This window comes from Triturus cristatus, chromosome 7, assembly GCF_964204655.1.
Source record: "Triturus cristatus chromosome 7, aTriCri1.1, whole genome shotgun sequence".
NCBI lineage: Eukaryota > Metazoa > Chordata > Amphibia > Caudata > Salamandridae > Triturus > Triturus cristatus.
The window spans coordinates 185,213,243-185,227,950 of NC_140590.1; positions in this window are offsets into that span (position 1 = coordinate 185,213,243).

Sequence of the window (14,708 nt, forward strand, 5' to 3'; positions counted from 1 at the left end):
TAATTATATATTCCCATTAAGCTGTCAGCTTTATGGATATAATGATGAAAACCACGCACTCATGGTGATTTTCTGCATTGAAAGTGGAATCTTCTCTTTCTAGTGAAGCGTATGAACTTAAATAATATGAACTTAAGTAATTCAATAGATGTTTTGTGGCATTTATGTCCACTACATTTAATGACACTTTCAATACAACAGGAATTTGAATTGTTTCTAATGAACCTAAAATTTGATTTAAAAAACTTGTATAAAATTGGGATACTGGTTTTGGGGGGTGATACCCTACTCAAACAGCAATCATTCTTGTCAGGGTGAAATACAATCAAACCTCAAATTAGCCTGTGCTTCACCTTCTGGTTGCTTGGCAGCCAGGCTTAACTTAGCGGCAATGTTTAAAGTATTTATGCAGCACATAAAACAGTAAAGGTGTTTGGAATTTCCTGCCTCCCTGCCCTGGCCTCAGCTTGTCTGGGGGCATAATAGACTGGTGTGAAACCCTTTGTGAGCATGCTGAGGCAGAGCTTTGATATGGTAGGTGACAGATCCTCCCCATCAAATCAGAGATGGCCCTTCTTACCAACAACTTTCCTTCTTTGTCTCTTTCTGGGAGCAATGCACAAAGACCAACTGCCCGTTTACTCCCAGAATACACGCACCAGGCACCAAAATGGTTAGGACAAGTAAATGCCTACTTTCTAAAAGTGGTATTTTCTGAATTGTGACTTAAAATGAAATCTTTACCATTAAAGAGGGTTTTAAATAATTACAATTCCTTAGACACCAAACCCAGCCCCTTAACTGCTTCCACTTGAAAGTTATCACATATTGCATGTAATAAGGTAATTCAATGTTATCCTATGAGGCCTTACAGAAGTGAAACACTAATTTAAGAGTTTCTCAGTACTAGGACATGTAAAACTTAAAAGTACTTGACTAACTTTTTAAACACACTGCACGTTGCCCTTTGGGCTGTTTAGGGCCTGCCCTATGGGTGACTTATATGAATTAAAAATGAATATTCAGGCTTGGAAAAAGGTTTATTTTGCCAGGTTGAAATGACAGTGTAATGCTGTACACACAGAATTCAATTGCAGGCTAGATACATGTTTAAAGGGCTTCATAGGTGGGTGGAACAATAGGTGCTGCATGCCCACTAGTAGCATTTTATTTACAGGACCTGGGTACAGGTAGTACCATTCTACTAGGGCCTTACAAGTAAATAAAATGTGCCATTGGGGTATGAGCCAATTTTACCATGTTTAAAGGAGAGAGTACAAGCACTTTAGCACTGGTTAGTAGTGGTAGAGTATGCAGAGTCCTAAGGCCCACAAAAACAATTTCAGTAAAAAAAAGAGGGATATGGCAAGAAGTTTGGGGGAAAACATCCGTAAGGCTGAGAATTCTAACATCCCTAGACAACACTATTGAACACAGGAAATGCAGTGATGTTAACAGCATGATAGTGTCTTTTGCAGTTCTTAAATCACAGAAGAAGGTGTTTGCTTGTCAGAAATGTAGTCCCTATGTATCAACAAGTAAGTTCTTATTATCATCATGTCGTATTTTATATGCTAGTAGAAATTCTGACACATTGATATTTATCACACTCACAGAGTTTAGTATATGCTGAGTGTTATCGGAATGATACTGAACGAGTTGTTGCGACTTTGTATAACTAGTTCTTTTCTCTGTCCTCTATTTGTGTTAATGAAGTAATAGATGCTTTGAATGATAGACTAGATATAAATATTTTTCTCTCTTGATTCCCCATCTACATTTACGATTAACATAATACATACAGAATGTACGGAGCAGCAGGAAGTAATGTATCACTTGTTGTCTTGGGTGATAATTACATCTTTACTTCATTTTCTACCTCTTTATCTCTATCTAATTTCAAATTTATTTTTGTTTCCATATTCTATCTCTGACCATTCACTCAATTTTATTATTGCTGTAATACTCGGTTTTATTGCTAGATCTATTTTGACACTTTCTGTAGATATGCGGTAATTGTGGCCACAGGTTGGTTTGTTACCAAACAGGAGCTTTTTTTGCCATTCTAGGACAGTCTGTCTTCTATGGCTGACGTGGGAAGTGTTCCTAACGGGGTTAGACGCCTTTGACATGGTCACATGGTTTGAGCACCTGAGCCGGTGATATGGAGACACTGAACTAGCGGGCACCGGGCGGATCTTTAGGCGATTTGTGTTGGGCGGAGTTGTTATTTGAAATCGGTAAGGAGACCCCTAGGGAGAATTATATTGATTTTATGTAGTTTTGACTAAATGAGTGATGGCGGCATATTTATTTTCGATCCACAGAACCCGCTACACGTTTTTTTCCAGAATTGTTCCTTTGGGTGACCGTTATATATAACAAACTTACAGTTTGTAATATATAACGGTCACCCAAAGGAACAATTCTATCTTGACCACATAGTGAAGGTCTCATAGTGGTCAGTTAGTTCACATCACCAGGTGGTAGCAGGGACACATTTTTTAATATGCTATGGGCTGTTTGGGGCTTGATTTAACCACCTCATTCATATTATTTTAACTTAGAGGTACATTATGAGCAAACTGTGTGCAATTTTGATAAAAATACTCGGCACATATCTGTGTTGTAGTCATCTTTACTTTTAGTTTGCTCGGGATGTATATTATAATTTTGTACACTTGTGTTTGTTTTAATCACAAAGACATTGAAGGTCTCTCCTAGCTGCACCTAGCCACAGTTTATTTCTTAACTGGATCAATTTATAATCGAATGATACGGCCACATCATTACACATATCAGGGTAAGGCGTTTATCTATGGTCTATCTGCGGGTTTTTTTAAATCTGTAAAATGTATTTATTTACTATGATCATCTTTCTGTTTTTTTTTTTTTAAGTTTAATGTTTATTGAGAAAAGCTGATTGAACATAAAATAACATCATATACAATACAGTTAAACATAATGAACTGATAATCTTCACCAAAGCTAACTTAAGGGGATGAAAATGACAGGGAAACAGGGAGGGGAGAAAAGGGAAGGAAAAAAGCAACAAGGGAGGGAAAAAAGGTCAAAATTAAGGACAACACCTGAGTTCAAACTGTATAGGTATTGGAAGGAGAGGTCTTAAAATATATAGTGTAGCTGTAATTAACAATACAATGAAAGGAGTAATCGTGAACACATATTATGATTAAAATAAAAAATAAAAAAACAACAGGTATTTCAGGGGGGTTTCAAAACTTCATCGGCAGTGTTAACTGGTGTGGAGCTAATGGAGGCAGCAAGTGTAAGGTAGGAGGATAAAGGAAGCCATAAAATATCTCTTTTAATGGAAAGAGATACTGGAGTAACATAACTAGTGTCCAGTCTATGATGAAAACAAACAGCATTCCACCATGCTTTGAAAGTGACTTTATCTGCCTGTTTCCAGTTAGAAGTTATCAAGTGGAAAGCTATTGCTATCAATAAATCCACTAGCTTAGGGGTATGAGATGTAGTAGACCAGGAAGGTGATAAAGAACCCAAGAAAATGTTAGCAAGGGAAAAGGGAATCTGAGTATGAAATATTTTGTTGATTTGAGACCAAATTAATTGCCAGAAGCGAGAAATGGGTGGACAGGTAAAAAGCATATGTTTTAAATCAGCCAGTAAACAAGGACAAGACCAGCAAGCAGAGGAAGATTCTGGAGATATAGAAGCTAACTTTGCAGGAGTGAATAAAATGTGTTTATAGATAAAATATAGGGTTTGAGAGGTGTTAGCAGCTCTGGACGTCTTGTGAATTTTCAGCCATATTTTATCCCGGAGAGAGATAGGCCAATTTTCATCAAAATCTTTCTCCCAAGCCAATTCAGCTTTTCCCTTGCTCCTAATAGAAGAGAAATATAAACATCTATATAAAGAAGAAGCTGATGCTGAGGATGTTAGTAAAGCATAGATAGTGGAACATTTAGAAGGAGGAGTGGGGAGTGATGGTATAGAATGAAGATATTGAGAAAGGGAGGAGCACAGTAAAGCATATTTAGCTTTACAGGAGGATGATATGGAAAATTTTGACTGAAGATCTAAAAAAGATATAGGAGTGTTATTAACCAGTAATTGAGAGATCCAGAGCAATCCCTTGAGTCTCCACGTTTTCCAATAAAAAGTGTGATTATTAATGTGTAGTAGATTATTATGCCAGATGGGCTGTTGGTTTAATGAGGATAAAGAAGGATAAAAAGAAGGAAGAAGAGGTGAAAGGATTTTACGCGTATGAGAGATGATTGAAGAGTGAAAAAGGGAGATGTTATTAGTGAAGGCAAGAGATTCCTTGAATTCAAAAGGAGATATAAAATGTTTTTCTATATTCAACCAAATAGGAGGATGAATCAGTGGATCTTCAGAGAGCCAGCGAGAGGACTGTTTTAAAGAAAAGGCATGATGATAAGATTTAAAGTCAGGAAATGTAAGACCCCCAGATAATTTATCTGCTTTTAGAGCGGAAAGAGCAATTCGAGGGGGTTTATTCTTCCAAAGAAATTTGGTCAAGATAGAGTCAATCTTCTTAAAATAAATAACAGTAATGTGAACCGTAATCATAGAGAGGAGGTAGAGAATCAGAGGGGCGAGCATCATTTTGATGGAATCCAATCGTTCCCACCAAGAAAGAAAAAATGGGTGCCAGCGGTCAAAAGAATCAGATAAAGTTTTAATCAAATTATCAAAATTTATTTTTAATGTTTCAGGAATGTTAGAGGAGAACCACAAGCCTATCTATTTAATCTTAGAGTTTTGCCAAGAAAAGCCTGTTTGTATGAAATCTTGCTTAAGACAAAAGATATTTAATGGCAGGACTTCGCATTTGTCTGAATTATGACGATAACCAGATAAACGAGAGAAGGTATCGACTTGAGATAAAAAGGAAGGAATGGATGTAGACGGATTGGAAGAGTATAAAAGGATGTCATCTGCATAAACGGATAATTTGACATAAGAGGTATCAAGTTGAAAGCCAGTTATTTTTTCATCTAATCTAATTTTGGTTAAAAAAGGCTCTAACGCTATTATGAATAGAAGAGGAGAGAGAGGGCAGCCTTGGCGCACTCCTCTAGAGAGAGGAAAGTAGTCGGAAATCTTGCCGTTCACAAACATAGAAGCCTTAGGACTTGAATATATAATAGAGATAAGAAAAATTAATTAAGGAGGAAATCCTATCCATTTTAGTGCCTGAAACATAAAATCCCATCCTATTCTGTCAAACGCCTTTTCTGCATCTAATGCTATAGCAGCAATGGGGTAATCAAGAGAAGACGCCTTGCTAAGGATGTTAAAAAATACTCTGGAATTATCCGAAGATAAACGACCTTTTACAAAACCTGATTGTTCCGGGCCAATAAGAGTGGGTAAAATAGGATCAATGCGAAGCGCAAGGATTTTTGCAAAGATCTTATAATCCAAATTAACTAATGAAATTGGCCTATAATTTTTGCAGAGAGAAGGATCTTTATTTTCTTTAGGAATTAAACAAATCATGGCTTCTTGAAATGTTCCAGATGATGAACCGCCATAGATAAAGGCATTGTAAAGTGATAAGATATGTGGTAGTAAAAGATTTACAAAGTGGGCGTAAAATTCAATGGTAAATCCATCAGGACCTGGAGCTTTCCCTCTCTTCAATATTGAAATAGTGTGAGTAATTTCAGATAACTTGATATCCGCCTCTAAGGGAGAAAAATCGATATCATAAGGTGGAGGGGGATCAATGGATTGAAAATAGGAAGACAGATCTGCACTACTTGGTTGTTGTTCAGGGGTATATAATTTTTTATAAAAAGAGACGAATTCATTAAAGATGTCATTATCTTTTAAAAAAGATAAACCCGTGTCATTCCGTATAGAATCTATTTTGGTCCGTTCTCGTCTAATTTTCAAGTAATTTGCTAACAATTTCCCCATTTTATTTTGACCTCCATAATATCGAGCGCTGCTTTTTAATAAATAAGAGAAGCGGCCTCCGTGGAAATTTCGTTAAAAGTGAATTTTGCTTCAATGAGGTTTTTTAAAGCGGATTCGGAATTCGAATGATAATAAATATATTCAAGTTTTTTTATTCTAGCAAGTAATTGGGAGTTTTTATATTCAAACGCTTTTTTCTTTTGCGAAACAAATTTAATAATAAAACCTCTAGCGGCGGCTTTAAAAGAGTCCCAAATCATTACTTGAGAAGAATCCAGGGTAGAGTTAAAGGAAAAGAATTCAGAAGCAAAGGAGGTGAATTGGCTTGTGAAATTGGGATCTGATAATAATACATTATTAAAACGCCACCTTCCTGCATGAGGTGTAAATGGTAGTAAGTCAAAATCAGCCAGAACTGGAGCATGGTCAGATATTAAAATAGAGCCAATTTCAGAGTGGGAAACTTGTTGAGTTAAGGATTTACTAAAGAAAAGGTAGTCTATACGAGATTGTGAGTGATGTGGAGGAGAGTAAAAGCTATATTCACGGATATTAGGATTGCAGAGTCTCCAAATATCAACTAAGGATTTACGATTAATGGAGGAAGTAAACTGTGCGTGCATCTTTGTGTTGGAAAATTTAACAGGAGAATGTCTATCTAATATAGGGTCAAAAACTTGATTACAATCCCCACCCAAAATAACATATTCCTCATTAAACAAAAGAAGCTTATCAGATATATGGTTCCAAAAAGTATTATCCACAGTTACAGGTGCGTATACATTAAACAGAATTAGAGGTATTTGATTTATAAGAAGTTTAATAATTATCCAACAACCTTCTGAATCAGTCTCTTGATGTGCAACCGAAATCTGATATTTCTTATGACATAAGATGGAGACTCAATTTTTCTTACCTAAAGCAGGGGAAGTAAAGACATTGCCTACCCAACCACGTTTCAATTTAGATGCCTCGCTGTCAGATAAATGTGTTTCTTGAATTAGTGCAATATCAGCGTTCATTCTAGCTAAATGCGTTATTACCCGTTGTCTTTTAATGGGATTATTTACTCCTTTAACATTCCAATTTACAACTCTAAAGATAAACCAACAAATATAACTTGAACAGGTGATGTGAAATCAGAATAAAAGACAGAAATGTCCTTACAGAAAAATTGGAATTGATGAAAATAGGATTAAGAAAGTAACTCAGGAAAGGATATAAGAAGAAAATTAGCATACAAAGATTGTTGTAAGATGTAACCAGTTCAGAGAAGAAAGCAAAAGAAAGAAAAAAGAGGATGAAAGCTAGTAGAGGGAGAGAAAAACACAAAACAGAAAACAAATACCAATCGAATATTTGACCATAAAAAAAAGTGTCAAAAAGACATACCGCAAAGGAACAAAGAAACTGGGGATGGTGGAGCCACATGAGGAAGGTAGCACACCGGACTAGAGACTCCATCAGGACACGACAAAGGGAGAGCATCCTCCAGGCAAGTGTGACAAGAACATATATCAAGGAGCACATCATTGCATCTAATGGAAATTAAACAGAAATACCATTAACCATATAACTCACAACGGAGCAAAATACAGAAGGTATGATAGGGTAACAGACTTCAGGACATACAAAATGCATAAATACACAACAATAATGACATAAAAGACATGAAAGTACACAAAATAATTATGCTCGCGGGATGTCCACAGAATCATCTCTACAAGAGTTCAGAAATTATTGAAGCATCATCGGATCCTCATAAGTCGTCGTTTTGTTATTATAAGTCACTTTAAAGAGGCAAGGGTGGAATAAGCCATAGCGAGCATTCAAGGAACGAAGAGCAGTTCTCATATCCAGGAACTTCTTCCGATGGTCAGCAGTAACTTTGGCATAGTCTTGTGCAAAGAAAAGATTAGAACCATTCCAGGTGATCTTCCCTTTCTGTTTGGCAGCTTGAAGAACTTTAAGTAGATCTGTATATTCTAGAAAGTACAGGATAACTCCTCTAGGTTTAGTTGGAGCTGAAGCGGCATTGGGGGAACGAGAGATTGGACCTAGACGATGAGCTCGTTGAATATTTAAAGTTAGAGAACTGGGAAGACCAAGAAGTGTAGGTAAAAAAGATTTGAAGAAGGATATAGAATTCGATCCCTCAAAGCCTTCCGCAAGACCGTAAATGCGTAGGTTGTTACGCCGATTTCGATTTTCCAAATTTTCCACTTGTTGCATAAGGTTGTGAATTTCCCTGTGTAGACCGGGAACTTGTTCAGTAGTTAATTGAACTGATGCCATTTTCCTCTCCAAATCTTCAACTTTTTGTTCAGTGTGTGACCAATTATCTTCGAGATTTTGAAGACGAGAATTTGTTTCTGCCATATAGGGTTTGAGTGAGCGAATTTCCTCAAGTAGAAGTTCCATTGAGATAGAAGAGGGAGTATTGGTAGGAGAAGGAGGATTTGTTTTCACTCGTTTTCCTGGCGTGGAAGCAGAGGGCGTTTTGGGAGTAATTTTTGAGCTAGGGCAGGAAATATGAGGAGAGGAGGTTTTAGTGGCAGTAGAGTCATTTGTTGCATCTTCCATGTTGTCTTGTAGTACACTGAACGGGTTATTGTCTTCCAAAGGTACTGTGTTTGCATTAATTTGTTGAGGAGTATTACGAGTATGACGCAAAAGTGCCATTGAAGAATTTGAGAGGAGAGAAAAACTTTGTAGAACAAGTTCCAAAAGACTGAAATGACTATAAACAATTAATACAGGAAATGCTGAGTGAGAATTCCTGTCAGTGATGGTCAAAAATCAGCATACCATTAGAAGAAATTCAGTGATAACAGCAAATGACGAGTATCCAAATTCACCGTCTCCAGCTATGTTGTACTATATTGCTTGAAATAGTTGAAAAACCAAGAAGAAGTATGACTAAAACAGAAAGTCAATTATTTGCCAAGCAGGCTCTGTAAGGTCAAGAAGTCTTAGGTATCAGCAAAAATAGTCTTCTTCCAATTAGTAGTCACTCATATATTGAATGATGTCAGCATTGGGAAGGCAGGAATTCATTATTTTGCAGCATGACAGCAGAATTAGGCAATATCCCTGTGAGGCAATGGAAACACAAAATGGCGGTTGCTTCTTCATCTATGAGGTACCAGAGACTTCTCCCCTTAAAAACGCAAATTCTTTTCACCCCATTCAATTATAAGCGGAAATTCAGCCTGAAACATCATGGCAAAGAAACAACGATCCGTTTGAGCAGGAAACGCGGGGCAGACGAGGAAAAAAAGCACACGGGGATCGTGGAAGTTGCAAAATGGCGGACGCACTCCATGCGCGATCCGCGGGTGTGAGAAACTGAAAGAAGCAACCTGTACTGCTCACCTTGTCAGCCCACAACTTCAGGATTGAAGGCACACGTGTTCCGCTATATCCTGGGGCATCCTCGAAGACCGGGTGAGCGTAGAAGTCACCCGGAGGCTCCCGTTATGTTTACGCTCTGACGGAGCTCCTCATCCCGGCGGCCATCTTCCTCGACGCCTAGCCACGCCCGCTATCTTTCTGTTTTTTAATAGAATAGTGTACAAACAAACCGATTGGAGGTGTCTTGCCTTTTGAGTGCCCTCTGTTTCTCGGCCCGATCATGTCAATAACTAGATAGTACGTATGATGTTATTTAACACTGCCTTTAGTTATTGGTGCCACATAATGTCTAGTCATTTTGAAGAACAAGGGTCCTTAGCATAAGAGTAGATAGTGAGAGCATTTCGACATAGACTACAATGAGCGCTATGGAAAGTCTTCCAACGTCCAGCCGGACAGAGGAACATTTATTCAAACAAATACACTGGGAATGAACGGAATAAAGGAAACAACAAAAAGGTGAAAAAAGGCACAATCCTGTACCGAGTTTGGAAGGAAAGGAATTGAAACAATGGAAACAAGAACGAAATAACAGGCAAAAACTTAAAGAGCAAAAGGTGGCTTACATTACACAATAATCTTAGGTAAGCTCATACCAACAAACATCACAATATAATTTACACAGTGGTTAAATTGCGGTGTTGCTAAACAAGTCGACGTTTCGATCCCTAGCTCTTAATACTGTGGGATCATCATCAGGACTAAAATCTGAACTGTTGCCTGATAGGATTTTAAAAAGCCTGTAAAATTAAGACAGGAAAAAAGGGGGGAGAAAAGAGGAGAAAATAAATAGATTTACACAATTACTAAGGTCCACCATTCATTAAGCATATCGAGTAGACAACCGTTCGGATAATGAAGAGCATATATACATATGATTAAGGAAAAAGTGAAGTGAGCATGGCACTCAGCATGTGAACCAGAATGACATCGTTGCTATGTGCTACAACACGTAGTCTTAGTGAGAAAACCGTGGGATGAACGTCATCGATTGAACCACATTGGATGTGTATTTTCGGACTGTTGGTAATAAGAGTGGTGTCCAAGGTTGTTCTATGCGGGTGGCAACACAGGGAATGGCGGTGCCCAGCCAACTCGGCGGTAGAACGGGAAGGTGCTATTGCTAAAAGATGTAACACAGTGGGCGATGACGAAAATGCAGGGTGTCTAGTTGTGACAAAAAGCGGCGCAGTGATGGTGTGACATGCTAGCAAGTAAAAATAGTGCGCTAACCTTGCATGAGGCTCTGCGAGTGCCTGATACGAGGAGGGAGGCACAGGAGTGTCTCAGGACAGACCTAGGACAGGGGGGTGAGAGGAAATACATAAGATGACACTGGAGAATGAAAAAGGAAATATCGGGAACGGGCCGTGTGTTTACCTCGAGGGGAGAGAAGGAGTCCTGGTCCGGGGATTGCCGGACTGACAAGCCCAGGTGGGCGAAGCAACTGCGGGAATAGCGCAGGGAAGAGCCAGCAAGCAAGGGCTGTGGAGAGCCGGAGCTGTGGGAGGGAAAGGTAGTTAATGGGGGAAGGGGGGAAGCATGGGACTGCTGAGAGCAGGAGCAATGTCAAGCGTGGGCTTACCTCAATGGAGTCGCCGGAAGCCCGGGAGGCCGGAGAGTGTTGTCCTTTAGGGCCTGGGTGGATGGAGGGAGTTGTGAGGATTTCGTACAGCGGCAATGGCTGTGAAGCTGTACGGGACCGGAGCTGTGAGAGCGGGAGAGGGTAGTGAGTGGGGAGGAGAATAGAGCAGAGGATTGGTCTGGCGAGGCGAAATTTCTGGCGTAGGCTTACCTCAGGGAAGTCACCGGGGGCCGGAGGGAGCAAGAGTCTGCTGTTCCTTATGGTGTAGTAGCAGGAAAGCAACGGGGTAGCTGGCGTGTTAAGTAGGTGGTGGCGTGGCCAGGAACCGGGGGAGGAAACACAGAAGAAGGACTGTGAAAAACGATCAAGTCGGCCGAAAACGGTGGCCATGATGGAAAGGGGTGCTGCAGTGGCGGACATCTTAAAGTGGTGAAAAGGAAGTGAAGTGAGTTTGATCAAGTGCTGGCTACAGACAACAGTGCAACGTGGTGCTTAAGTGCTCAAGCCTTGGATAGTGAAGAACTGTTCTATACATATTTACAGTTTATGTTCAAAATTACTGACCATGATGAATAAAAGCATTTGCTTGGCGGTAACACTTGTATGAGAATTAGGAAAAGTAGCAGGCAGGACTTCAATGTGATACAATGTAGTTAGTGGAGGAAAAGATGGTGCCATAATGTGTAACCATGGTGATTATACATTTACATTGTTCGCTTCAAACTAGAGCAGTTTGAGCTAATAGTGGGAGTCATGTTGGCTGAGAGAGATTGAGGTGTAAACCACATTAATGCAAATTTACAGTTGTTTACAGCAGGGATGTCCAGTCCTCTGTTCTATTGAGCCCATTATTGATGGAATCAAAGAGGATGATTGACTTTAATTCCTCTCTGTTTAGCAATTGTGCCATATTGCCGCCCCTTTGGGGTAACTTCAGTGATTTAAGGACTGTCCAACGTAAATCGTCTTCGTTGTGAATGGCGTCAGAGAAATGTTCGACAAGAGGGGCGTTTAGTGTCTTGCATCGGATGCGACTTCTGTGTTGGTAAATCCTGGTCTTGACTCTTTGCGTAGTTTGTCCAATGTATATTTTCAAACAGGGACATTGGATGAGATAGATAACGTTGGAAGAGTTACAGTTGGTGAATGATTGACAGTGCACTGTAATGTTCTTAAACGTGAAGCTTTTGCCCTCAATGGTGAACAAACAAACATTGCACAAACCACATTTTGAATGACCAATGATGGGGGACAGACCCCAGCTAGCAGTAAGAGTAGTGTTGGAGGCGACAGGTAATGCAGCCCTAACAAGGTGATCCTTCAGATTTTTGCTTTTTTTGAAGGCGAATAGAGGTTTGTCGATGGTGAGACTGCCTGCATTCAAAATAGGCCAATGGTGCAGTATCGTCTTTCTCAATTTGTTAGATACCAGGGAAAAAGTAGTTACACATGCAATTCTCTGCAGTTCTTTTTAAGGTTTGGGGGTCAGAAGGACTTCTCTGGGGCAGTACCAGGCTCTCTTAGAAACATTTTTTACAATTCTCTTTGGGTAACCCCTGTCTTTTAGTTTAGAGGCCAGAACAGTTGATTCTCTGAAGTAGTCCGCCTTACATGAGCAGTTTCTCCTAATTCTGAAAATATAGAGAATACGGCAATGAATCCCTTAGAGCCCTAGGGTGATTGCTGGCGTAGTTAAGGAGGGTGTTGCGTTCAGTAGGTTTGCGGTACAGGCGTGTTAGTAGTTTGCCATCTTTGTGAAAAATAGTGAGATCTAAAAATGCTATAGAGTCAGTGTCAGTGGTGATAGTGAAGGACAACCCAGAACAATTGTTGTTCATCCAGTGTAGGAAATGGCGTAGGGCATCGACGTCTTGTCTCCAAATAATGAAGATATCGTCGATGTACTTACGCCAAAAAACGATACCTGGAAAAAAGGCGTTTGAGGATGTCAGAATGACATTAGTTTCCAATTGGTCCATGAAGAGCACTGCCAGATTTGGGGCAAAAATCGCACCCATCGATGTGCCTTTGATTTGCTGGTAGAAGGTATTGTTAAAGATGAAGAAATTACGGGTAAGGCATAGTTCTAAGAGCTGTAGTATGAAATTACTGGGACAGCGTGTGGGCACGGGCGTGACTCCAATATCCTTTGTATTACCAGAAGGGCAGCTGTCTGAGGAGTATTGGTGTATAGCGACTGCACGTCCATAGTACATAGAGTCTCTGACAAAGGATCAAAAGGATGATGCTCAATCATGTCAATCATTGCCATTGAGTCTCTAACGTAACATTGGGTGGTGGGAATGAAGTCTTTGATGAAAAAATCTACATAAGCCCCAAGAGGCTCCAAGATTGAACCGCAAGCAGAAACGGTGGGGCGGCCTGGAGGTTTTGAAATATTTTTGTGGACTTTGGGGAGCGTATATATTACAGGAGTGCGTGCTGATTTTACATTCAAGAAATTGAATTCCTTTTTTGAAAGGAAGCTGGCACGGAGTCCGTCTGTAGTCGTGCTAAGGATCAATCCCTGAATCTCTTTAGTAGGGTTCGATGCTAGCCTCATGTAGTGGTCTTTGTTGTTTAGTTGGCATTCGATTTCTAATATATACGCTGTTTTTTCTTGGAGCACTATTCCGCCACCTTTATCTGCACTTTTGATTACAAGTGAGTCAATATTTTTCAGGTGATTGATAGCTTGTTTTTCTTTTAGTGTGATGTTAAATGGAATAAACCTTTTATTATTCTGTAAACTAGATAGGTCCTTCAGTATCATTTTTTCAAATGTGATTATCTCTGGGGGTACCATACCAGCAGATGGTGAGAAAGTAGATGGGGGCCGAAAGGGAGTGTTTGCCGTTTGATCTGGCGTTGGATGCAACTGAAAAAATGCTTGTAGGCGGATGCGACGGAAAAATCTGAGAAGTTCAATTTGTAGATCCATGAAGTTAGGTGGAATTGTGGGAACAAAGGATAATCCTTTCTTGAGGAGGGAGAGTTCGTCTGAGGTCAGTGAGTGGGAAGAGAGATTAAAGATGGGGATCACGTCAGTGTGCTGTTTGATGGGAGTGTTTGTCATTACCATTGGTAAAAATTGTTGCGTGTCCTCCTCTCTCCGGGTGGATTGTACCACCGCTGGGTTTTCTTCACTCTGCCTCGTTGGGGCGGGTCTTGTTGGCCCCTGGCTAAAAAAAGTGTTTTGATGTAATCCTCCAGGTCTTGTGGTGCTGCTACCCTCTCCTGGGTCGGAGCTATCGGATGAGTCGGCTGAGGTGTCTGAAAAACCTACCAGATTGTGACGTCTGTTGTAACGACCCCAAGGGCGGTTGTTTTGATGTGTGGAATAGGACCTGTTAGTGTAAAAATCTTTTTGTAGATAAGGGTAGGTAGTCTCTATATTATAAGTGTTTATATCTTTCTTTATTTTGTTAGCTTTCTTGTTCTGTTCGATTCTATGGAAGTCTGCAACCGTTTTTTCAATCTGTTCCAACAATTTCTTGGCTTCAGTGGTAGGATTGGAATCTTGGATTTGTTTAAGTATATCTGAAATCTCAATCTCTAATTTTTTGAGAGTTTCTGTGGCAATATCGATTCCAAGTACTAGCCAGTGGCGAGAACATGTAGTTCCGATATAGCTAAAATTGGATATATATTTTGGATTGTCAGTGAAGATCCCGGGAATATTGCGTACTTGGAGACCTAAGGGAATGACTTCTGCTTTGAGGTAATCTGTGAGCATAAGAATCATTAACTGTAGATGAACCTGCTTTTT